General features: G+C 53.7%; 1 protein-coding gene across 1 annotated transcript in view; it reads right to left on the bottom strand.

Moving 5' to 3' along the window:
* The window catches only part of CIAO1 (cytosolic iron-sulfur assembly component 1), a 182674-nt gene extending 159680 nt beyond the window's left edge, over positions 1-22994 (bottom strand). The window contains exon 1 of the mRNA XM_050755140.1: positions 22991-22994. The gene's annotated coding sequence lies outside the window, so the exon portion shown is untranslated. The remainder of the gene's footprint in view (positions 1-22990) is intronic.
* Positions 22995-23915: the final 921 nt, after the last annotated feature.

Genomic DNA, 23915 nt, shown 5'->3' with positions numbered 1-23915 from the left:
GAGCCCACGCCCAAGAGCTTCCAGCCTCTGTGGTGTGTGTGGCCAGGAAGGCCTAACTGCTTCTGCAGAAGCATGGCCAAGGGAGCTGCCCTCACCCCCACCCCACCCGGCCTTCAGCTCAACAGTCTCTGGGGCTCCAGCTCTCCTGCTGTCCTGACTGGGGCCTCACACACTTGTCCAGAGCCGACTTCTGCTTAGCCCCAACCTAAGGGCACCCACACAGAGGCCGTGCAATGGCTCCAGGAGGAGTCATCATTCCATTTTAGAGCCCAGGAAATCAGAGACCAGAAAGGTCAAGCAACTGGCTCAAGGCCACACAGCTGGTCAGTAGAGGAAGTGGGATGTGAAATTCCACTCCACAGTCAATGCTCTTAACCAGGATGCTGGATGGACGACTTCTTCCTCCCCCTCCCCTTCCCCTTTCTACTTCGCCCCCTCCCCCTCCCCGTCCCCTTTCTCTTCCTCCCCCTCCCCCTCATCCTCCCTCTCCTCTTCCCCTTCCTCCTACTCCTCCGTCCTCCTCCCATTTCTCCTCCTCCCCCTCCTCCTCCCCGTTCTCTTCCTTCTGCCTCTCCCCCTCCCCATTTTCCTTCCCTCCCCCTTCACTCCACCTCCCCCCTCCCCGTCCCCCTCCGCTTCCTCCTCCTGCTTCTCCTCCTCCTCCTTATTCTTTCTTACTGTGTGTCAGGTACTGCATTTAGGAACACTGGAAACTCATCTAGCTTCACAGCAACCCTACAAGGTTAGAGCCACAGTTATCTGTTTTATCAGTGAGGCACTCAGGGCACAGAGAGGTTAAGTAACTTTCTCAAGTCTCGCTATAGTGAGGACTGTGTCAGGATTTGAACCTCCAGAGCCTGGGCTCTCAGCCCTGAGTGCTACGTAGAGAGGATGGCAGCAGAGAGGTGACAGCATCTGCGGGACAAGGACATGGATTTCACACACACCCAAGTCCCTCCGTCTCCTTGATTCCTGTCAAGCCCCCTGTGGTCCCAGCCAGAGGCATTTTTGAGAATCAGAGGAGGAAGCCACGTGGCAGTGTCCTCTTTGACGAATTCTGTGTAAGGGGGAAGCGAGTTCCAGGTCACCGGGAGAGGCCCGCAGATCCTATAGCAACATGAGCCTCTGGGGTCACTGCAGCACCCCTGGAACCCAGAGGCCCTAGTCACTGGACCTGACCCCAGGGTCTTGGGAGGCAGGTGGACTCACATGTGACTGGGATGCCTGGACTGAGATGCAGGACTGTGGGCCTCTCTCCCAGCCTGGGCTGGCCTGGAGAATCCACAGCCCTTCCTGCCCCACAGCTCCTGTCCCTGGAGAGCAGCCTGGCCTTGGAACACACTGTCCCGGAGCGCGGCTGTCGGGATGATGGAGAGGTGGGTTATTTTTAACAGCCAGTATTCATCGACAGAGCCTCTTCCAGACCAGGGTAAAGGATATCAGGGAGCTGGGGACCACAAACTCCAGGTCCTCTCACCCTCTCCCCACCCTCCCTTCTCCATCCCCCTTGCTCCAGAGAGCCCTGAAGGCTTGGTGGCAGTCCCTGAGGCTGATGGGATCTTTAGGTGGAGGGTGGCTGCCACCTCGCTCTCAACCCAGAGGGAGGGCCTGGCAATGGTGGGGGCCTCGGAAGTGAGCCCTGTCCCTCACCTAGAAGCTGCAGGTCTTGGGGCTAATCGGGCTCACTGCCACACTGGGATTACAGGGAGCCCAGGTCCAGGCCTGGCCTGCTCTGCCCAGCATCCGCCAGTTCTGGACCCCCCTCCTGCAGGCCTTTCAGCTTTCTCTGAGGGAAGTAGCTTATTCTCCAAGTTTCCCAGACTCGTCTCAATTTGAGCCGGAACCCACTGGATCCTGGGTAGAGGGTGGCCCCATCAGGGCCCTAATTTCTTTGGACACCTCAGAGCTTGCTACTGCTGGTCTTACCACCCTGTTCCTTCCTCGCTCTGCCAAGGAGGGGTGGAAATGCCTTGTCCACCCCATCTGGTCTCAGAGTGACCCTCTCCTGCCTTCCTCTGCCCTACCGGGAAAGAAGCTTTTAGGACTTTCAAAAGATACACTGTCACCTTCGTCAGAGCATCTTTGTGAGAACAGCCTGTTGCTGGGAGTGAACCCTGGGCTGGGAGGCAGGGACCTGGCTTCTGCCCCGCTCTGCTGCCCTGCCCTGTGGGGCGAGTCCCTGCTCCTCTGTGGGCCTGGGCCTTGCCATCCTGCACTGTGGGGCGAGTCCCTGCTCCTCTGTGGGCCTGGGCCTTGCCATCCTGCACTGCGGGGCGAGTCCCTCCTCCTCTCTGGGCCTGGGCCTTGCCATCCTGCACTGCGGGGCGAGTCCCTCCTCCTCTCTGGGCCTGGGCCTTGCCATCCTGCACTGTGGGGCGAGTCCCTGCTCCTCTGTGGACCTGGGCCTTGCCATCCTGCACTGCGGGGCGAGTCCCTGCTCCTCTGTGGGCCTGGGCCTTGCCATCCTGCACTGTGGGGCGAGTCCCTCCTCCTCTGTGGGCCTGGGCCTTGCCATCCTGCACTGTGGGGCGAGTCCCTGCTCCTCTCTGGGCCTGGGCCTGCCTTGCCATCCTGCACTGTGGGGCGAGTCCCTGCTCCTCTCTGGGCCTGGGCCTTGCCATCCTGCACTGTGGGGCGAGTCCCTGCTCCTCTCTGGGCCTGGGCCTTGCCATCCTGCACTGTGGGGCGAGTCCCTGCTCCTCTCTGGGCCTGGGCCTTGCCATCCTGCACTGTGGGGCGAGTCCCTGCTCCTCTGTGGGCCTGGGCCTTGCCATCCTGCACTGTGGGGCGAGTCCCTGCTCCTCTGTGGGCCTGGGCCTTGCCATCCTGCACTGTGGGGCGAGTCCCTGCTCCTCTCTGGGCCTGGGCCTTGCCATCCTGCACTGCGGGGCGAGTCCCTCCTCCTCTCTGGGCCTGGGCCTTGCCATCCTGCACTGTGGGGCGAGTCCCTGCTCCTCTGTGGACCTGGGCCTTGCCATCCTGCACTGCGGGGCGAGTCCCTGCTCCTCTGTGGGCCTGGGCCTTGCCATCCTGCACTGTGGGGCGAGTCCCTCCTCCTCTGTGGGCCTGGGCCTTGCCATCCTGCACTGTGGGGCGAGTCCCTGCTCCTCTCTGGGCCTGGGCCTTGCCATCCTGCACTGTGGGGCGAGTCCCTGCTCCTCTCTGGGCCTGGGCCTTGCCATCCTGCACTGTGGGGCGAGTCCCTGCTCCTCTGTGGGCCTGGGCCTTGCCATCCTGCACTGTGGGGCGAGTCCCTGCTCCTCTGTGGGCCTGGGCCTTGCCATCCTGCACTGTGGGGCGAGTCCCTGCTCCTCTCTGGGCCTGGGCCTTGCCATCCTGCACTGTGGGGCGAGTCCCTGCTCCTCTGTGGACCTGGGCCTTGCCATCCTGCACTGCGGGGCGAGTCCCTGCTCCTCTGTGGGCCTGGGCCTTGCCATCCTGCACTGTGGGGCGAGTCCCTGCTCCTCCGTGGGCCTGGGCCTTGCCATCCTGCACTGCGGGGCGAGTCCCTGCTCCTCTCTGGGCCTGGGCCTTGCCATCCTGCCCTGTGGGGCGAGTCCCTGCTGCTCCTCCCTGGGCCTGGGCCTTGCCATCCTGCCCTGTGGGGCGAGTCCCTGCTCCTCCGTGGGCCTGGGCCTTGCCATCCTGCACTGTGGGGCGAGTCCCTGCTCCTCCGTGGGCCTGGGCCTTGCCATCCTGCACTGCGGGGCGAGTCCCTGCTCCTCTCTGGGCCTGGGCCTTGCCATCCTGCCCTGTGGGGCGAGTCCCTGCTCCTCTCTGGGCCTGGGCCTTGCCATCCTGCACTGTGGGGCGAGTCCCTGCTCCTCTGTGGGCCTGGGCCTTGCCATCCTGCACTGTGGGGCGAGTCCCTGCTCCTCTGTGGGCCTGGGCCTTGCCATCCTGCACTGTGGGGCGAGTCCCTGCTCCTCTCTGGGCCTGGGCCTTGCCATCCTGCACTGCGGGGCGAGTCCCTCCTCCTCTCTGGGCCTGGGCCTTGCCATCCTGCACTGTGGGGCGAGTCCCTGCTCCTCTGTGGACCTGGGCCTTGCCATCCTGCACTGCGGGCGAGTCCCTGCTCCTCTGTGGGCCTGGGCCTTGCCATCCTGCACTGTGGGGCGAGTCCCTCCTCCTCTGTGGGCCTGGGCCTTGCCATCCTGCACTGTGGGGCGAGTCCCTGCTCCTCTCTGGGCCTGGGCCTTGCCATCCTGCACTGTGGGGCGAGTCCCTGCTCCTCTCTGGGCCTGGGCCTTGCCATCCTGCACTGTGGGGCGAGTCCCTGCTCCTCTGTGGGCCTGGGCCTTGCCATCCTGCACTGTGGGGCGAGTCCCTGCTCCTCTGTGGGCCTGGGCCTTGCCATCCTGCACTGTGGGGCGAGTCCCTGCTCCTCTCTGGGCCTGGGCCTTGCCATCCTGCACTGTGGGGCGAGTCCCTGCTCCTCTGTGGACCTGGGCCTTGCCATCCTGCACTGCGGGGCGAGTCCCTGCTCCTCCGTGGGCCTGGGCCTTGCCATCCTGCACTGTGGGGCGAGTCCCTGCTCCTCCGTGGGCCTGGGCCTTGCCATCCTGCACTGCGGGGCGAGTCCCTGCTCCTCTCTGGGCCTGGGCCTTGCCATCCTGCCCTGTGGGGCGAGTCCCTGCTCCTCCCTGGGCCTGGGCCTTGCCATCCTGCCCTGTGGGGCGAGTCCCTGCTCCTCCGTGGGCCTGGGCCTTGCCATCCTGCACTGTGGGGCGAGTCCCTGCTCCTCCGTGGGCCTGGGCCTTGCCATCCTGCACTGCGGGGCGAGTCCCTGCTCCTCTCTGGGCCTGGGCCTTGCCATCCTGCCCTGTGGGGCGAGTCCCTGCTCCTCCCTGGGCCTGGGCCTTGCCATCCTGCACTGTGGGGCGAGTCCCTGCTCCTCTCTGGGCCTGGGCCTTGCCATCCTGCACTGCGGGGCGAGTCCCTGCTCCTCTCTGGGCCTGGGCCTTGCCATCCTGCACTGCGGGGCGAGTCCCTCCTCCTCTCTGGGCCTGGGCCTTGCCATCCTGCACTGTGGGGCGAGTCCCTGCTCCTCCCTGGGCCTGGGCCTTGCCATCCTGCACTGTGGGGCGAGTCCCTGCTCCTCTCTGGGCCTGGGCCTTGCCATCCTGCACTGTGGGGCGAGTCCCTGCTCCTCTGTGGACCTGGGCCTTGCCATCCTGCACTGCGGGGCGAGTCCCTGCTCCTCTGTGGGCCTGGGCCTTGCCATCCTGCACTGCGGGGCGAGTCCTTGCTCCTCTCTGGGCCTGGGCCTTGCCCTCTAGGCCACGGTGGTGGGACAAAAAACACTCCCAAAGACCTCTTCTTGCTTGGGGTCCACACTGGGTCTGCTCCTGGGGTTCAGGCCTGACCAGCCAGGTTTGGGGGCGAGGGGATGCTTGCTGATGAATGTGCCAATTTTTCAGGGCCCCCATTTCTGACTGAGACCTCTACAAATCCCTCTCTACCCTGCACTCCGAGAGACCTTTACAAATGATGACCCAGAGTAGACAGCGAAGGGCACAGCCTTCCCGTCACAGCTCAGAGACAGTTTACAGACGCATGCGGCACCCCGAGCAAGTGGCAGGGTGCTTTCTTCACCCCAGCAGGTCCCCCGTGCCCCTTCTCCGTCGACACCACCCAGAAGGTGCACCATCCTGATTTCCACCGCATGGATTAATTTTGCCTGTTCTAGAACTTTCATATAAATGTAATCAAAACAGTCTCTTGTGTCTGGCTCCCTTTGCTTAATATAATGTCTAGGAAAGTCATCCGGGTTGTTTCAGCGTGCGTTCCTTCCTGTTCGTTGCTGAGTAGTATGCCAGTGTACGGATGTGTCACTGTCGATCTCCGGGTTGTTTCAGCGTGCGTTCCTTCCTGATCATTGCTGAGTAGTATGCCAGTGTACGGATGTGTCACTGTCGATCTCCGGGTTGTTTCAGCGTGCGTTCCTTCCTGTTCACTGCTGAGTAGTATGCCAGTGTACGGATGTGTCACTGTCGATCTCCGGGTTGTTTCAGCGTGCGTTCCTTCCTGTTCACTGCTGAGTAGTATGCCAGTGTACGGATGTGTCACTGTCGATCTCCGGGTTGTTTCAGCGTGCGTTCCTTCCTGTTCACTGCTGAGTAGTATGCCAGTGTACGGATGTGTCACTGTCGATCTCCGGGTTGTTTCAGCGTGCGTTCCTTCCTGTTCACTGCTGAGTAGTATGCCAGTGTACGGATGTGTCACTGTTGATCTCCGGGTTGTTTCAGCGTGCGTTCCTTCCTGTTCACTGCTGAGTAGTATGCCAGTGTATGGATGTGTCACTGTCGATCCATTCCCTTTTGCTGAACATTGGATTGTTTCCAGTTTGGGGCAACTATAAGTAAAGCCAACAGGAATATTCATACATGGGTCTTTTGGTGCACAGAAGCATTCCTTTCTTTCGGGCAAATATCTAGAAGTGGAGTTACCAGGTCATACGATAAGCAAGTATTTCGCTTTTGTGGGTATTCAAACAATCTTCCAAAGTGAACCTGACAATGAACACGTCCACCTCCAGCGTTGGAGAGTTCCGGTTGCTCCACCTCCTCGCCAGCATTTGGTGTTATTGGTCTTCTTGCTTTTGGTCATTCTGGCGAGTGTGTAGTATCTCCTTGTGGTACTTTCTTTGGAAAAGAAGGGAGTGTTTTCTTCCGCAGTTTTCTTAGTTGTGGTCAGATACACATAACAAAATGTACCACCTTAACCATCTTTAAGTGCGCAGTTCAGTGGTATTAAACGCACTCACAATTTGGGCAGTCATCACCCCCATCCATCCCTAGAAATCTTTTCATCATGTAAAACTGCGGCTCCCCACTTCCCCTCCCGCAAGCCCCCGGCAGCCACCGTTCTACTCCCGTCTCTGTGATTGTGCTGCAGCTACCTTATGTAAGTGGAATCGTGCAGTGTTTGTCTTTTGATGACTGGCTTCTTTCACTTAGCCTAATGCCTTCGGGTTTCATCTGTGTTCTAGCCTACGTCAGAATTTTCTTCCTTTTTAAGGCCGAATCATCTTCCATTGTATGTACAAACCACATTTGGTGCTTCTGTTTGCCTGTACATGGACACTTGAGTCGCTTCTACCTTTTGGCTGTTGTGAATCCTGCTTCTGTGAACATGGGTGTAGAAATATCTCTTCAAGATCTTGCTTTCAGCTGGGTGCAGTGGCTCACGCCTGTAATCCCAGCACTTTGGGAGGCTGAGGCAGGTGGATCACCTGAGGTCAGGAGTTTGAGAACAGCCTGGCCAACATGGCCAAACCCCATCTCTACTAAAAATACAAAAATTAGCCAGGCATAGTGGTGGGTGCCTGTAATCCCAGCTACTCGGGGGGCTGAGGCAGGAGAATCGCTTGAACCCAGGAGGCAGAGGTTGCAGTGAGCTGAGATCACACCACTGCACTCCAGCCTGGGCAACAGAATGAGATGCTGTCTTAAAAAAAAAAAAAAGGGACCGGGCGCGGTGGCTCAAGCCTGTAATCCCAGCACTTTGGGAGGCCGAGACGGGCGGATCACGAGGTCAGGAGATCGAGACCATCCTGGCTAACACAGTGAAACCCTGTCTCTACTAAAAATACAAAAACTTAGCCGGGCGAGGTGGCGGGCGCCTGTAGTCCCAGCTACTCGGGAGGCTGAGGCAGGAGAATGGCGTGAACCCGGGAGGCGGAGCTTGCAGTGAGCTGAGATCCGGCCACTGCACTCCAGCCTGGGTGACAGAGCGAGACTCCGTCTCAAAAAAAAAAAAAAAAAAAAAAAAAAAAAGGAACTGCAATACTGTTTTTCCTAGTGGCTGCACCATTTCACATTTCCACCAACAGAACAAAAGGGTTTCAATTTCTCCACCTCCTCACCAATACTTGTTATTTTCTTTTCTTTCTTTTTAAATAATTGCCATCCTATCCTAATGGGTTTTAATTTGCATTTTCCTGGTGGCTAGTTATGTTGAGCATATTTTCATCTGCTTATTGGCTATTTGGATATCCTCTTTGATGAAGTGCCTATTCAACACTTTAACCCATTAAAAATTGTTTTATTTGGTCTTTTCCTTACTGGCTTATAGAAATTCTTTATGTATTCTGAAAATTAGTACTTTGTCAGAATTTCCTTTTTTTTTTTTTTTTTTTTTTTTTGAGACAGGGTCTCACTCTCTTGCCCAGGCTGGAGTGCAGTGGTGTGATCATGGCTCACTGCAGCCTCTGCCTCCCGAGTTCAAGGGATCCTCCCACCTCCTCAGCCTCCCAAGTAGCTGGGACTAAGGGTGTGCAGCACAACGCCTGGCTAATTTTTGTATCTTTTGTACCGATGGGGTTTCACCAGGTCTCCCAGGCTGGTCTTGAACTCTGGGCTCAAGCAATCTGTCCCCTCTTGGCCTCCTGAAGTAGAAAATGTATTTTTAAATTGAGGTAAAATTACCAATGCGTGAAATTAACCATTAAAAATGTACAATTCAATGGCATTTAGTAAATCCACAATGTTGTACAACCATCACCCGTATCTCAGTCCAGAATATTTTCATCACCGTAAAAGAAAACCTCATTCCCATTAAGCATTGCTTCTCATTTCTGCCTTGCAACAGCTCCTGGCAACCATTAATCTATTTTCTGTCTCTATGGATTTGCCTAGTCTGCATATTTCATATGTATGAAATGGCATGATTTGTGGCCTTTTGTGTCTGGCTTTTTTCACTTAGCATATTTTCTCCAGGTTCATCCATGTTGCAGCAGGTATCAGTACTTCATTCCTTTTTGCAACGAAATGTGGACAGAGCACATTTTGTTTATCTGTTCAGCACACGAGGGACATTTGGCTTGCATCCAACTGTGGTGACTAGGACTGTTATGAACATTAGTGTCCTTGTTTTCAATTCTCTTGGGTATATACCTAGGAGTGGAAATGCTGGGTCCTAAAATATTTTTTTTTTTTTTCTTTTTGAGACAGAGTTTTGCTCTGTTGGCCAGGCTGGAGTGCAGTGGTGCAATCTCAGATCACTGCAACCTCTGCCCCCAGGATTCAAGTGACTCTCCTGTCTCAGCCTCCTGAGTGGCTGGGATTGCAGGCACTTACCACCACACCCGGCTAATTTTTATATTTTTAATGGAGATGGGGTTTCACCATGTTGGCCAGGTTGGTCTTGAACTCCTGACCTCAGGTGATCCACCCGCCTCAGCCTCCAAAAGTGCTGGGGTTACAGGCACCCGCCACCACACCCGGCTAATGTTTATATTTTTAATGGAGACAGGGTTTCACCATGTTGGCCAGGCTGGTCTCGAACTCCTGACCTCAGGTGATCCGCCTGCCTTGACCTCCCGAAGTGTTGGGATTACAGGCATGAGCCACCGCGCCTGGCCCCCTACAATAATTCTATGTTGAACTTTTAATTCTATGTTGAACTTTTTGAGGCACCGCCAGTGTTTTCCAAAGCAGCTGCACCAGTCTCCGTTCCCAACAACAATGTGTGAGGGTTCCAATTCCTCCACCTCTGTAGTATCACTTTTTATTGTTTGCTTTTAAAAATTCTGATCGTCTGGTGAGTGTGAAGTCGTATCTCATCGTGATTCTCATTTGCATTTCCCTAGCAAACAATGCTGTTCAGCATCTTTCCTGTGCTGTTTGGCCATTCGTATGTTGTCTTTGGAGAAATGCCTATTCAGATCCTTTGCCCAGTTTTTCAGCTGGGTTCTTTGTCTTTTTGTTATTGAGTTGAAAGAATTCTTTACATATTCTGGATACTAGATCCTTATCAGGTATGTAAGTATTTGATTTTCAAATACTTTCTCCCATTCTGTAGGTTGTCTTTTGACTTTCTTGATGGTATTCTTTGAGGAACAAGTTTTTAGTTTTGATGAATTCTAATTACCTATTTTTTTCTTTTGTTGTTTATACTTTTGGTGTCATAGCTGAGAATTCATCACCAAATCCAAGGTCATGAATATTTACCCCTATATTTTCTTCCAAGGGTTTTATAGTTTAAGCACTTACTAAATGTAAGATATTGGATCCATTTTGAGTTAATTCTTGTAGATGGTGTGAGGTTGGGGTTCATTTTCATTATTTATCATGTGGATATCCAGTTTTCCCAGTACCATTTATCAAAAAGACTATTATTTTCTCATTGAATGTTCAGGTTGCTCTTGTTGAAAATCAGTGGACTACAGACATACAGCGTTTATTTCTGGACTCTCAATTCTACTTCACTAGTCTATGTGTCTATATGCCAATACCACATCATTTGTATTGTAAATTGTATTTTTTTTTCTCCTGAAGAAACCAGGCGTGTCTTTTTTGCCCTTGCTGTTCCCTTTGCCTGGAATGTTCCTCCCTTCAGTCTCACGTGGCTCCTTTCTATCACTGAGATCTTCTGGAAATGTCTCCTTAGAGAGGCCTCCCATTGTCACTCTCTGCCACATGACCTTGTTTTATTTTCTCTATAATTCTAATCGTGTTTGAATTCGTAAGCCCTCTGAGAACAGTCTTCTGTCCTAGTTACTGGGCGTAAGTCTCCTCCCGCACATAACAGGCACTTAAATATCATCAAATGAACAGTCAGGGTTCCCGAGCCTGGAATGCCTTTTCCCTCCTTCTGCACAGTACCATCCAAAGGCCCCCTCCTCCCTATGGCCTTGCCATTCTCTCTTGGTCGGCAGCGCTGTTGGCCCCTCGCCTCTGTTGTGGTGAAGATTGGGCAAGTTGTCCTCCTGCATTTGATTGGAAGCTCCCGGAGGGCAGGGCCCCCACTCTGTATCCCCACCCCTAGCCCACACCTTGTAGCTCATACAGAATGGGCATGGGCAGCCTTTGATCCTGACCCTGGTCTGAATATGGAGTGAAGGGTGAAGGGGTGAAAGCAAATTTGAGTGAGGGACTTAATCAAAGCATGGTGGCCACTTAGGCCAAGAGACAAAGTTCAAGATTATTTCATAGCTTTTAGCCTCAGCATAGGGGAATGTCATTCTCAAGTCAGAAATGTGGAAGTTAAGTGGAGGATCTGGAGTGAAGACTAAGACAAGGAGTTCAGTTTTCCAGAAACTGACTTAAAGTCTATGGGACAATGGACAGAAGAACTGTCCCAAGGTGGCTGGGACTCTGTCATAGTGGGAGCTCCCGGTTGCTGAGTGCCGGGTGTGGTGGGAACTGCCCGCGTGGGATCCTCAGAACCACCCTGCGAGTTTGGCTACACTAGTCCATTTACACAAGAGGAAACTGAATCCCCGAAAGGCGAAGCCACTTGCCCAGGGGCACACAGCCCTTAAATGAGAGGCTGGACATGCAGACCCAGACCTCTGACTCCAAAGGGTCCCTCTCCTCCCCTGTGCTGCCCCTAGAAAGGCTAGTGCTACAGGAGTTATTCCTGTCAGGGGGCTGCCCCAGACCTCTGCCCACAGTTGGCACCCTGTCAGCGAGACAGGCGGGGCAAGGCCCAAATATGGAGGAGATGAAGCAACAGCTTTGGGCACCTGCAGAAGCTGTTTGTGAAGGAATTAGAATATCAACAATTTTCACCTAGCCACCGGCTTGAAGCTGATACCTCATTGGATTACATGGCTGAGTGAGTAAAGATCCTTAACTAGGAGACTAAATACCATGAGCCTCCTTAGCCTTTCCCTCCTCTCCTGTCTTCTAAGCCTGTCCCAGCTGACACCTTCCCCAGGCCGCCACAGAGTGTCTCCAGGGCTGACCTGCAGGTGAGCCTCCCTGCTGCCAGCTTCCCTCTTGCCCTTTGGGAATCCTTTCTGGCTGCTTCTGTCAGTAAAAGCGGGCATCGGTTTCCCACCATTCCTGGGGCACTGGGGAGGAAGTGTGTATGCGGGGTATGGTTATAATGTCCTCAGCTCCAGGGACCCTCCCGTGGGAGGGAAGGGTGAAGGTCTGAAGATAGAGAGGAGGGGCCAGGGCAGGAGGGAAGTGGTAGCAATTCCTGCAGGACACCCCTGTGAGTTCATGGACTGACTCTACCCCCTGTGGCTGTGTGACCTCAGGCAAGCTCCCTCCCCTCTCTGGGGAGCCGGCCATCCTCCATGGACTGGGGAGAGCACAGGGCTCACAAGGGTCATGAGACGAGGTGGGGTAGTGCAAGCCAAGCCTGAGAACAGGCGTGTCCTGGGGGCCAGCACTAGGAGGTGGGGTGGTTGTTGCAGGAGGCCTGTGATGGAAGGGAGGACGAGGACGAGGAAGCAGCTGCCGTCAGGGTTGGGCACTGGGGAAATCCCACAGGGGCCTCATCCATCTCCTTTTGCAAAGCCTGGAAGAACCTGGAGGGGACTGAGGAGGGAGAGGGATTGTTACCAGGCAGCACTGAGTGGGAATGGGTGAGAGGCGGTTTACAGGAGCCAGCGTGTACCTGCACACCAGGTGTTCCCATACAACAGGAAACACCTTTCCGCTCCAGCGAAGGAAGCCAAGATCCAGGGCTCGATTTCCTGCCTGCCTCACCAAGCTTCCCCCTGGGGCGGGCACCACCCCCACCACCTGGCTCCTTTCACACTGCCCTGTGCACCCGACACAGGGCTCCAGGAGAAGGGGTTTAGAGTCAGGAACCAGCTCCTGGCAGTGGTTCTCAGAAGCTGCCAGCCTCCCAGCCTCCCAGCCCTGCCAAGGTCTGCCCTCAGTCTCCTGTTCAAGCCCCTAACCCTAATGAGGATGCTGGGAGATGGTTTCCCTGCAGGGCACATGCAGTCTGGGTGACTGGCTCCTCGCCGGGCCTGAGCGATGTCCCCGGCGCCTGCAACGAACCAAATGTGGTTATCGGTCCCTCTGCCCCTGCTGGCTCCCAGACACTGGCAATAGAATTACAGCCTCACGTCCGCCCTCCTGCTGCCTCTTGCAGTCAGGGCGGCCTTCCCCTCAGCTGCACTCTGGGGTGGGGCTGGGTGTCCTGCCTATTGCCCCTGTTGGGAAGGCATGGCCGAGGCACGGGCAGCCAGGATTTCATGATGGGCTGGGAAGAAGGAGGATGAGTGCTGGAGCAGGGGTCCAGAGACTCAGCCTGGAGTCCTCAAGGACTCTGGGCTGCTCACATGACCTGCAGGCCTGGTCACCTCGCCCCTGCCTCCCTGACGCTCTCTCCTCGGCAGTCTTATCTCTCTGCAACCCAGGCTTGCCCAGGGCACTTCCCTCCTGAAAGCCTGTGTTGGTGGCTCCTGGCTGCCCACAGGACAAAGTCCAGGCGCCACCCCAGTTACTTGCCATTCCCCAGGGTGTCCAGTTCCTCCCTGGTGCATGAAGAGCAGTAGCCTCTGGCTAAGGACACAGGCCTGGGATCAGCTGCTCAGGGATGGGCCGTCCAGAGTCCCCTGACATCCTTGGTGTCTCCCTCTTCCTGGTGTCCCCCTCTTCCCGACCACCCTGAGACCACATTTCCCAGTCCCCTTGATCTAGGCGTGAGTCGGGCCAATGGAAAGGGAGGGAAGAGAGACACACGCCCACATCCACTTGGCCCATGAAAGTCTCCCAAGCAGGATCCTTTACTTAGTTTCCCTTTTGTTGCAAGCATGCAGGCCGCAAGCTAAAGATGGTAGCACTAGAGAATAAATAGAGCCTGGGTCCCTGAGTCACCACTTGGATTCACCCTAGACTGCGACGTGAGCAAGAAAATCAACTTGTGCTCAGCTGTGGAGATCTGGGATTCTTTGTTCTAGCAGTTCGCTTACTCTGACTCACAAAAATCTTAGGAGTAACTGAGCAAGCGGTGTAACACGAGACCACTTTTCTCGTCTGTGGAATGAGATAATAATGTCTACGTTGAAGAATGATGGGAAAGACGGACCATCAGGCACCTGGCCCTCAGTAAGCCCTCAGTACTTAAAGCTATTTTGCAGTTTCTAGGCCTTTGCATGTCTCTTCCCTGTCCTGGCCTTTTCTTCCCAGCTGGCTCCATTCTGGGCCTCCTTCTAGGCTCACTGCTGTATGAGGCCTTTCTGAGCCCCCAGCTTCCACGCTCCTCCTGGGCCTGGGACTTGCGGCCTGGGGACACGCCAGCTGGAGCACTTCCCTTGTGGCACCATTCTCAGTTATCTGTCTATCTGTCTGTCTGTCCCTGGACTGGGTCCCACCTGCAGCCAGTGCAAAGCTGCAAAGCCCAGCACAAAACAGGACCCGTAAGTGGCTCTTTCATTTGTTAGCAAGGCTGGGCCTGCTGGTCTCAGGCCGGGGCTGGTGCTGTGAGGCGGACTGAGGCCCTGAACGTGAAACCGCGTTGGAAAATGGAAAAGACTCTCCCAGACTCTCAGGAGCAGGTTCCCTGGCCCAGAGCACACTCCAGCCCCTGCCCCACCACAGCCCCTCTCTCAGGGGCACCTTCTGCCGCAGTTCCCTTTTCTGCCTGTTTTTCTGTCTCGGAGACTCAATGCCAGCTGTTGTCAAGGCAAATGGCACCAAGCAGGACTCAGGTGAGGCCTGGAATCCACACCAGGGCCCGTCGCGGTTCTCCACCTGCCACGCTGCAGCTAGCTGCTGACCAGATGCAGCTGAGGACAGCCGAATGAGAACAGAGGCCGCCGGACAGCAAGGGACTCTCCTGGCCAGTGCTGGACACAAGCCAGCCTGGGGGCGGTGGGGACAGCAGCCCTGCTCGGCTCTCTCTCCTGCTCGTCCTCCACCCTCCCTCTTTTCTTCCTCCCAGGTGCAGGGGGTCGCGAGTGTGTGGGCTCCCTCCCTTGTCCCCTGTGCAGTACGGGGTGGGAGCAAGACACCTGAAGGCTTGTAGCGAGCCACTCACAGGAGGCAGGGGCGGAGGAAGGAAGGGACGTAGCACCTGGCCCAGGTGTGGAAAGCTTGTACCCCTGGACCCAGGGTTCCGACTCAGCTGTGACCTGGGCCTGTGAAAGGACTGGAGGGGAGCTGGGCATGGGGCCAAGCCTGGCATGGCTGGGGAAGAGGACCCAGCCTGCCGCTCGAGGCCACTGCCAGTGCCCCGGTAAGTCTGGGAGGGGGAGCCCCGGCTGGACCATGAGGCCACATTTCCCTCTCATGCTTCTTGCTCACCCCCTCGAACATGCTCTGGATCACAGGTAGTGCTGGTGTAGGGGTGCCATTGTGGAGGGATAAGGTGGAGAAGGGTCACAAACAGTGATCTTTGTTTAGGAGGCGTTTGCCTCTGGCATGGGGCAGTGACTCCCTCCAGAGGGAGCCCCTGTTCCTCCTGGGGCGTTCTAATCCACGGCATCCCCATTCCAGCTGGGCGAGGACGCTCTACGGGCTGTACTGGCAGGACTCCCTGCTGGACCTCACTGGGGTCCACGGCAGCTGCCCCAGGGTATCTCTGCCCATTGGGCCATTTCAGAGGCCGCCTGAGGAATGGCTTCCTTGCTCCAAGTCTGCCTGTCCCTGGGGCTGCTGCAGCCTGCAGGCAGCCTGTACACACGGATACATCGGGGATCCACTTCCAGCCTACAGGCACACAGACACCGTGAAGGCGACAGTGACGGGCTTCTGAGTAGAAGAGGACCACATGCTCCCAGGCCCACCACTGCCACCGTCCCGCCAGCCTCAGGCTGTCCCGGCCACTGGGTTTCTGTCCTGCCTTCAGCAAACCTCCCAGCAGCAGCACTTCCCCGCCTCACCGGGTCTGCAGGCCCTGCTTAGAATGGCACAGCTGCAGCTCCTGATTTATGTAACTATCCTCTTGTTGTCAGAAACTCAGGTGGCTTCTGGTTTTTCACCATTACAGAAAAAGCTGCGCTGAATGTCTTTTGAGCATAGAGCTTTGTCCTTCGTGAGGACGGCTCCTCAGTCCAGACTGCTAGAACTGGGGCTGCCAGCTCAAAGAGCCCAAAGGCCCTCAGAAACGATCAGAGATGAGACTGAGGTCAGAGAGGGGTGGAGACCTGGCTAAGGTAACCCAGCAGGTCTGCGGTACTGCTGGGCTCTGGTCCCGGGGCTGGTGATCCTTCCTCTCCTTGAAGCTTTTGCCCTGGAAAAGAGGGCAGAGCTGCAAATGCCTCTCCAAAGAGGATTTTTAAATAAACATTTTTATTCAGATATAATCCACTTACCATGTAATCATCCATTTAAAGTACACACTTCGATGGCTTTTAGTATATTCGCGGAGTGTGCCATCATCACCACAATCAATATGAACCCATTTCCATCACTTAAACAGGCAAACCCCATACTCTTTAGCCACCACCTCCCCCCGCCTCCACTGCACCCCCATCCCAGCCCTGGACAACCACGAATCTTCACGCTGCCTCTGCAGAGCGATTTACTGTGGATGTTCCTTAAAAATGGAGTGAGACCACATGCGGGCTTTTGTGGCTGACTCCTTTCACCGAGCAGAACGTTTTCCGGGCCCGTCACGCTGGAGCGCGCATCGGTACTTCGTTTCCGTTTTATTGCTGAATGATATTCCGTGGTATGGCTAGACATTTATTTTATTTGTCCATTCATCAGCTGATGGACATTTGGGTTGTTTCTACTTTGGGGCTCTTATGGGATGATGCTGCTATAAACATCTGTATACCAGTTCCAGTGGGGACATGTGTTTTCATTTCTTTTGGGTATGGACCTAGAAACGGAAGCGCTGGTTCCTGTGGGAACTCTATGTTTAACATTCTGAGGAGCTGCCAGACTGTTTTACAAGTTGCCACGCCATTTTATAATTTCCACCAGTGGCGTGTGAGGGTTCTAATTTCTCCACATCTTCATCAACACTTGTTATTGTCTTTCATTTTTTATTATTAGAGATGGGGTCTCACTATGTTGCCCAGGCTGGACTTGAACTCCTGGGCTTAAGCGATCCTCTTGCCTCGGCCTCCCAAGTAGCTTGGATTACAGGCACACACCATAGTGCCTGGCTTGTCTGTCTTTTTTTATTGTAGCTATTCTAGTGGATGTGAAGTTGTACCACATCATGGTTTTGATTTGCATTTCCCTGATGACTAATTATTTCTAATATCTTTTTAAGTGCTTACTGGCCATTTGTGTATCTTCTTTGTAGAAATGTCTTTTCAGATACTTTCCCCTTTTTTAAATTGGACCATTTGTCTTTTTGTTATTGAGTTGTAAGAGTGCTTCATACATTCTAGTACCTTATCAGAGCTGTCCCTTATCTGATAAATGCCAGATCTTATATATCTGTCCCTTATCAGATATACGATTTGCAAATATTTTCTCACATACAGTGGGTTGTCATTTCACTTTCTTTGAAGCACAAAAGTTTTAATTTTGAAGTCCATTTCATCTAATTTTTTGGTTGTTTGTGCTTTTAATGTCATAGTGAAGAAACCATTGCCTAATCCAATATCATGAAGGTTTACGTTTATGCTTTCTTGTAAGAGTTTTATAGTTTTAGCTCCTATATTTAAATCTGTGGTTCATTTTGAGTTTTATATATGGTGTGAGGCAGGGAACCAAATTCATTCTTTTGCATGTGGATATCCAGTGACCCCATACCATTTCTTGAAAAGACTAGTCTTCCCTTCATTGAACTGTCTTGGCACCTTTGCTGAAAATCAATTTGACCATAAAGGCAAGAGTTGATTCCTAGATTCTCAATTCTGTTCCATTGATTGGAATGTGTATCCTTATGTCAGTGCCACAGTCTTAATCAATGTAGGTTAGCAGTAAATTTTAAAATTGGAAATCCTCCAACTTTGATTTTCTTCAATATTATTTTGGCTGCTTTGGGTTCCTTAGATTTCTGTGTGAACTTTGTGATCAGCTTGTCATTTTTTTGGAAGAAGCTAGATGAATTTTGATAGGGATTACATTAAATCTGTAGATCAATTTGGGGAGTATTTTCATCTTCATAATATTAAGTCTTCTAATTGATTAACACAGGGTATCTTTTCATTTATTTAGATCTTCTTGAATTTCTTTCAACAGTGTTTTATGGTTGTCAGGGTTTAAGTTTTTCACTTTTCTTATGACATTTATTCCTAAATATTTTATTATCTGATGCTGTTTGTAAATAAAATTGTTTTCTAAATTTCATTTTTGGGCATTGCAAGAGCATAGCTCACCAGAGATTCCAGACCCTTGTTGTCCGCTGGTGGATGGTCTGTCTGCTCCGCCCTGAGCCACCCTGGGTTCCTGCAGCATCATCAACCAGGATTTGGTTACAGGCCTATGTGTCCACCAGAGTGTGGCTCCTCAAGGGCCCCATCCCAGCATAGAGCCCAGTGCACGTGGCGGGCTGAGCTGGGAAATGAAGAGTGAATGAGTCAGTGGGCGAATGAAGGAACAGACCAACCACAGGATCTGAGCTCGCGCTGGGTTCTGCGCATCCTGGGGCAGCGACTCTGGAGCTCAGGCCTGGAGCCCTGCAGCCTGTCCCAGGCCTGATCTTGCACCTTCCCCCAGGTGCCTTCTGCCTGTGCCCCCCACCCACTTGCAGGGACATAAAGCCTGAGGGGTGGTGTCTTTATGCAGCTGCAGCTGTGGAAAGCCTGGATCCCCAGAGGTGGAGCTGGGTGAGGAGAAAGCAGGGAGGGCCCAGCTATCCAGCAGCCCAGCACCTGAATGGCCCGTCCCTCCATTCTCTGGCCCTGGCCCTTGGGCTTCCCGTGAACTGTCCTCGGTCCCTCCCGCCTCTCTGCCTTTCTGATGCCTTGCTCCTCATCTCAAGCAGACCTGGCCTCTTTGATCCAGGCAGGCAAACAGAGCCCTTCCCTTTCCTCTGCCCCGTCCATCCTGACAGAGAGAGGCGTGTGGCTGTGTGTGTCCTGTCTGCAGCATCAGCCACCCCCGCTGCCCACAGAGACCTCCAATCTCCAAACCCGAGGGCCCCTCAGCACCCCCACAGAGACACTGCGCCTTCTGCTCCCAGGAACCCCTCTTCACTGGGCGTCCCTGCCTCTTCCTTTGGCCTCCTGACCACATCTCCATCTTTCCCACCTTCTGCCCCTTGCATGACGGGTTCCCAGGGTCTCCCCCACCTTCTGCCCCTTGCATGACGGGTTCCCAGGGTCTCCCCCACCTTCTGCCCCTTGCATGACGGGTTCCCAGGGTCTCCCCCACCTTCTGCCCCTTGCATGACGGGTTCCCAGGGTCTCCCCCACCTTCTGCCCCTTGCATGATGGGTTCCCAGGGTCTCTCTTTGGTTGCTTTCCCACATCCACTTGGTTCTCTCCATGGGCAGTAAGACCCTCTTCTGGGGCTTCTGCTATCACCACACCCACTCCCACCCCTCAGTCCCAGCCCTCCCTCTGCAGCCCAGGCCTGCATTGCTGGCAGTCAGCAACGCCTCCTGTCCTGAGAGAGTGCCTGGCTGCACTCTCTTCCCGGTTGCTCAGGGGTGAAACTTGGCCTCATACCGAAAGGAGAGTCTGCGTTGCCCAGCCTAGCTGGGGGCCTGGCACTGCCCCCAGGGGTCTTCCTGCCTTTGCAGCCTCAGCACCTGCACCTCCTCTCCACACATCTGGACCCTCCAAAAACAGACTCAGGGCCACTCCCTGGTGGCTTGAGCTTCCCCTGTGCTGGGCCTGGGCACACAGTTGCCTGTGACTAGAAGCTTCTCCCCTTTCTCCTCCACTCCACACGTCCGTCATCTAAACCCCACCTACACCCCAAGGCCCACGTGAAGCCCCTGCTGACTGTACCTCTGGGCTTGCTTTCCTCCTCGCCTCCTCCAGTCCAGCAACCCCTGGCTGGTTGCAGGCAGCGGCAAACCAGAGGGAGGTCCTCAGGGCAGGCCGCTCTGGTGGTTGCTCTGCCTCTGGGCCTCCCTTAGGGTTTGCCGGATTAGCCAAAGCAGTGCAGGTGGCCCTGGCTGTCAGGGAGGGAGGCCCTGGGCCTGGAGGAGGTGCCCACTCTCCAAGACCGCTGGGAAGGGCCTGCTGGCCAGAGGCTGCCCCACCATTTCTCAGGCTCACACCGTGGTCTGTTCATTTGTACATTTGTTTGTTCAGACATGGTGGATGCCCCCTGGCGTGTTCATGCTGGTGGAAAGGTCACCACCAGGACAGTGCAAAGCATGAGGCTTGCTGAGAGGATCCATCAAACCCAGCTGGAGGGCGTCCAGGGTGGTCTACAAAACCCACAGCACGGAACAAAGGCAGACACACACACGGCGAGAACTCTCACAAGCAAGAAGCAAGGGTGGGATGATGGAGTGGAACCCAGGGGGCGTCCTGCTCTCTCAGGAGAGGTGGCTGCTCGAGGGTGGCTACAGGGTACGCGGTCAGGGACGTGACGTGTGATTCATGCGTTCAAGCCAGAGCTGGACTCAGAAACAGCGCAGACAACCCAGGGGTGGAGGGCATTTCTCCCTTACTCCGTGGCTGGGACTTGGTGAGCAATATCCCAACAGCGCCTGCACCTGCTGCAGCATCTCTGGGTATCAGGGCGGCTTCCTGTCCTGGAATCTAGATACGACGGCCATGAGCACCAAATCCCCTGGCTTCTGGGAGCGATGCCTTCTGGAGTTCTTTGTGACTGCCGGGATAGAACTCACGCTCATCCCTTATCCCCGGTTTGGGCCACTAGACAGTTTTGAGGATGCGTGTGCATTCAAGGACATCCATGGGAATGGAGATGAAGAGAAAATGAACATAAATCATGTGAGTGGCCCCTCATGGGGCCTGCAGCTCAGTGTGGGTGGTGACAGGCATGCGCCTAACTCAGGCACTAAGGAAGGAAGAGGCAGGAAGTGGGGGAGGCTGGAGAGGGAGGGTGAGCCTCTCCCCTTAGGGTCCTGCAGGGATTGGGGGTGGCAGGAGCCCATATGGGGGTCAGGATTTGAACGTGCACGGCCTCTGACTGTGCACGCCTGGGGCAGGGCAGGGCCCGGGAGGGCTTGGCAGACGTGGCCTTCTGCATGCCTCTCTGCTGAGGTCGGGGCATGAGGCTAAGCCAGCCAGAATTTTTGGGCCACCTCTGGCTGAGCACAGAAGGCGGCTGTCTCCAGTGGAGGGGCGGGGGCCTTGGCCCTTGGAAGCAGGTCACGGGATGTGGATGCTTAGATATGTGCGGACGTGAGCAGCTCTGCGGTCCTTGGCCCCTTGCTGGCCAGCCCCGGCGCCAGGCCTGACTTCCCCTCCTCCCGACACTGCCAGGCTGGAGGCCAATGGCTGACCGACCAGGCTCTGCCTTGGGCTGAGCTGGAGCAGGGAGGGTCTGTAGGACTAAGGAAAGGGCCACTGCTAAAGCTATGGCAGCCTCCATCTCATCAGCCTCCTGATTAAAGTGTCACTGCACAGTGCCTGCCAAATTCATTGGGCGTTGACCCCAGGATGCGGTGGCCCTGCCCCAAGGGGAAGAGGCAGGTGGGCTTCCTGGCCACCTAAGGCAGCCTGAGAACTGCCCATGTGTGGGGTGGGAGGGAGGGCAGCTGTGTAAGCTACACTGGGCGCCGAGAGATAGGAGATGTGAGTCCCTGTCCCTGCCTATTCCTCATGAGTGGTGCGGCCTTGGGCAAGCAGCTTCCCTCCTGTCTAAGGAAGTAATGAGGCCAGTTACACTCCCGGGAGCGGAGAAGCTTCCTTTGTAGACTATGCAGTGCTGCCAGAATGGGAGGTGGAGAGGAGAGCTGGCCTTCCAGCCGATGACCTGATGACCTCAGCTGGCCAAGCAAAGAGGTCCCCGGGGACAGGCAGGTATCTTGGCCCTCACTCCATTTTGTCCCTTTGCAGAGTAGCCGTGGGCTAGGGTGAGTATGAGTCCAAGGCTGGAGCCTGGCCTGGTCAGGACACAGACTTGGAGCCTTTGCATTTTGCAGGCTAGAAGGACATCCTTGAGAGAAGAGCTATTACCGCGGCTGGATGGATCTGATAGCTTTATGAAGTCATCAGCAATGACTGAGTACCCAGGCTCTCCAGACCTCAGGCCTTGGAAGAAGTGTGGCACTCGCAGGACCGCCTGCTCATGGCAAGGCCCTAAGGTAAGACCTTGTGTGGGTCATGGGAGCCGCACAAGCCGACACTCTTACCTTTTGCTTGGAGAGGCCTGGAGATGCAGGCCCGCCTGGGCCACCTGAGTTATGCACAAGGGTGTTAGTTCAGCACCTCCTCCCCTGCAGTGAGACCTCTTGCCCAAGATCGCAGGGATGGTCAGTAATAGCCCAAGCCAGGACGCCTGGGCTTAAGGCCTGGGCAGCTGCCTCAGGTAGGGGGCTGTCTGCCTTGTGGCCCCTCCCAGAAAACATGCTTGTATTTGGAACTCTGGTTGTGCAGCCACCCAGTTGGCAGCTTGAGAGGGGCATGTGTTGGTGAGAAGGAACACGGCATCCTCTGCCTTGCTCTGGTCTGGCCTCACCCTGCAATGCAGGGGCTCCATCCGCAACTCTCTGGGAAGAAGAAATACAGACTTTCTCAGACAAACAAAAATTGAGGAAATTTATTGTCAGTACACGTGCCTTGTAAGAAATATTGAAAGAAGTTCTTCAAAGAGAAAGAAAAACATGTAAGTCAGAAACTTGGATCTATATAAAGAAAGAGAGCACTGAAGAAGGAATGAGTGAAAATAAAATAGAAAGTGTTATTTTTTTATTCTGAATTGATCTAACAGGTAACAGTTTGTTCAAAATAATAATAGCAACAATATATTCAATTATTTAATCATATATGTGTATATATAGATATCCACAGAAACATATACTTAAGTATGCTTATGTATAAGTGAAATGAATGACAGTAGTGATATAAGAGATAGGAGGCAGGAATTGGGATTATTTTGTTATTACAAGGTGCTCGGTATAGCCCATGAAGTAGTATATGGTATTTGAAAATGGACTTGCGTTAGTTGTAGACATATATTGTGAATCTAGGGAAAACACTAAAACAAGTGAAAAAAATAAGAAGAAAAGTTTTTTTTGTTTTTTTTTTACAAAAAAGAAATTGTCTTAGTGTGCTTGGGCTACTATAACAAAATACCTCAGACTGCATAATTTATAAATAAGAGAAATTTATTTTTCATAGTTCTGGAGGCTGGGAAGTCCAAGATCAAAGCAAGAGCAGGTTTGGTGTCTGATAAGGGCTCACTCTCTGCTTCCAAGGTGGCACCTTCCTGCTGTGTCCTCCTGTGGTGGAAAAGATGAACAGCCCCCTCTCACCTCTTTCATTAAAGCACTAATCCATTAATGAGGGCTCCACCCTCATGACTTAATCACCTCCTAAGGGCCTCACTTCTTATCATATTGGTGGTTACATTTCAACATATGAATTTTGGGGGAACATATTCAGATTATAGCAGAAATATGCTGACTATTTATTTTTTGGTCATATAAAATGCTGAATTAAAACCACAAAAGGCAGAAAAAGAGTGGGAGACAAAATAGAGGAACAAACAACAAAGCAACAAATAGAAAAACAGTAACAGGTATGGTAGATATTACTCTAACTATGTCAATAATAATTTTGAATGCAAATGGTGTAAATACACCAACTAAGAGATTCTGCAAAGCAGAAGAAACTACCAACAGGGTAAACAGACAACCTATAGAATGAAAGAAAATGTTTACAACTTATGCATCTAACAAAAATCTAATGTCTTGAATCTATAATGAACTTAAACCAATAAGCAAAAAACAAACAACCCCATTAAAAAATGGGCAAAGAACATGAACAGACACTTCTCAAAAGACATCTGCACAGGCAACAAGCATAGGAAAAATGCTCAATATCGATAATCAAATCAAAACCACAATGAGATACCATCTCACACCAGTCAGAATGGCTATTATTAAAAAGCCAAAAAATAACAGATGCCGTAGAGGTTGTGAAGAAAAGAGAATGCTTATACACTGCTGGTCAGATCATAAATTAGTTCAGCCACTATGGAAAGTAGTCTGGAGATTTATCAAAGAACTTAAAACAGAACTACCATTCAACCCAGCAATTCCATTCCTGGGTGTATACCCGAAGGGATATAAACGATTCTACCATAAAGACACATGCAGGCATATGTTCATCGCAGAACTATTCACAATAGCAAAGACATGGATTCAACCTAGATGCCCATCAATGA

The sequence above is a fragment of the Macaca thibetana genome, chromosome 13 (assembly GCF_024542745.1).
Source record: "Macaca thibetana thibetana isolate TM-01 chromosome 13, ASM2454274v1, whole genome shotgun sequence".
NCBI lineage: Eukaryota > Metazoa > Chordata > Mammalia > Primates > Cercopithecidae > Macaca > Macaca thibetana.
This window is presented reverse-complemented; position numbering and strand designations above follow the sequence as displayed.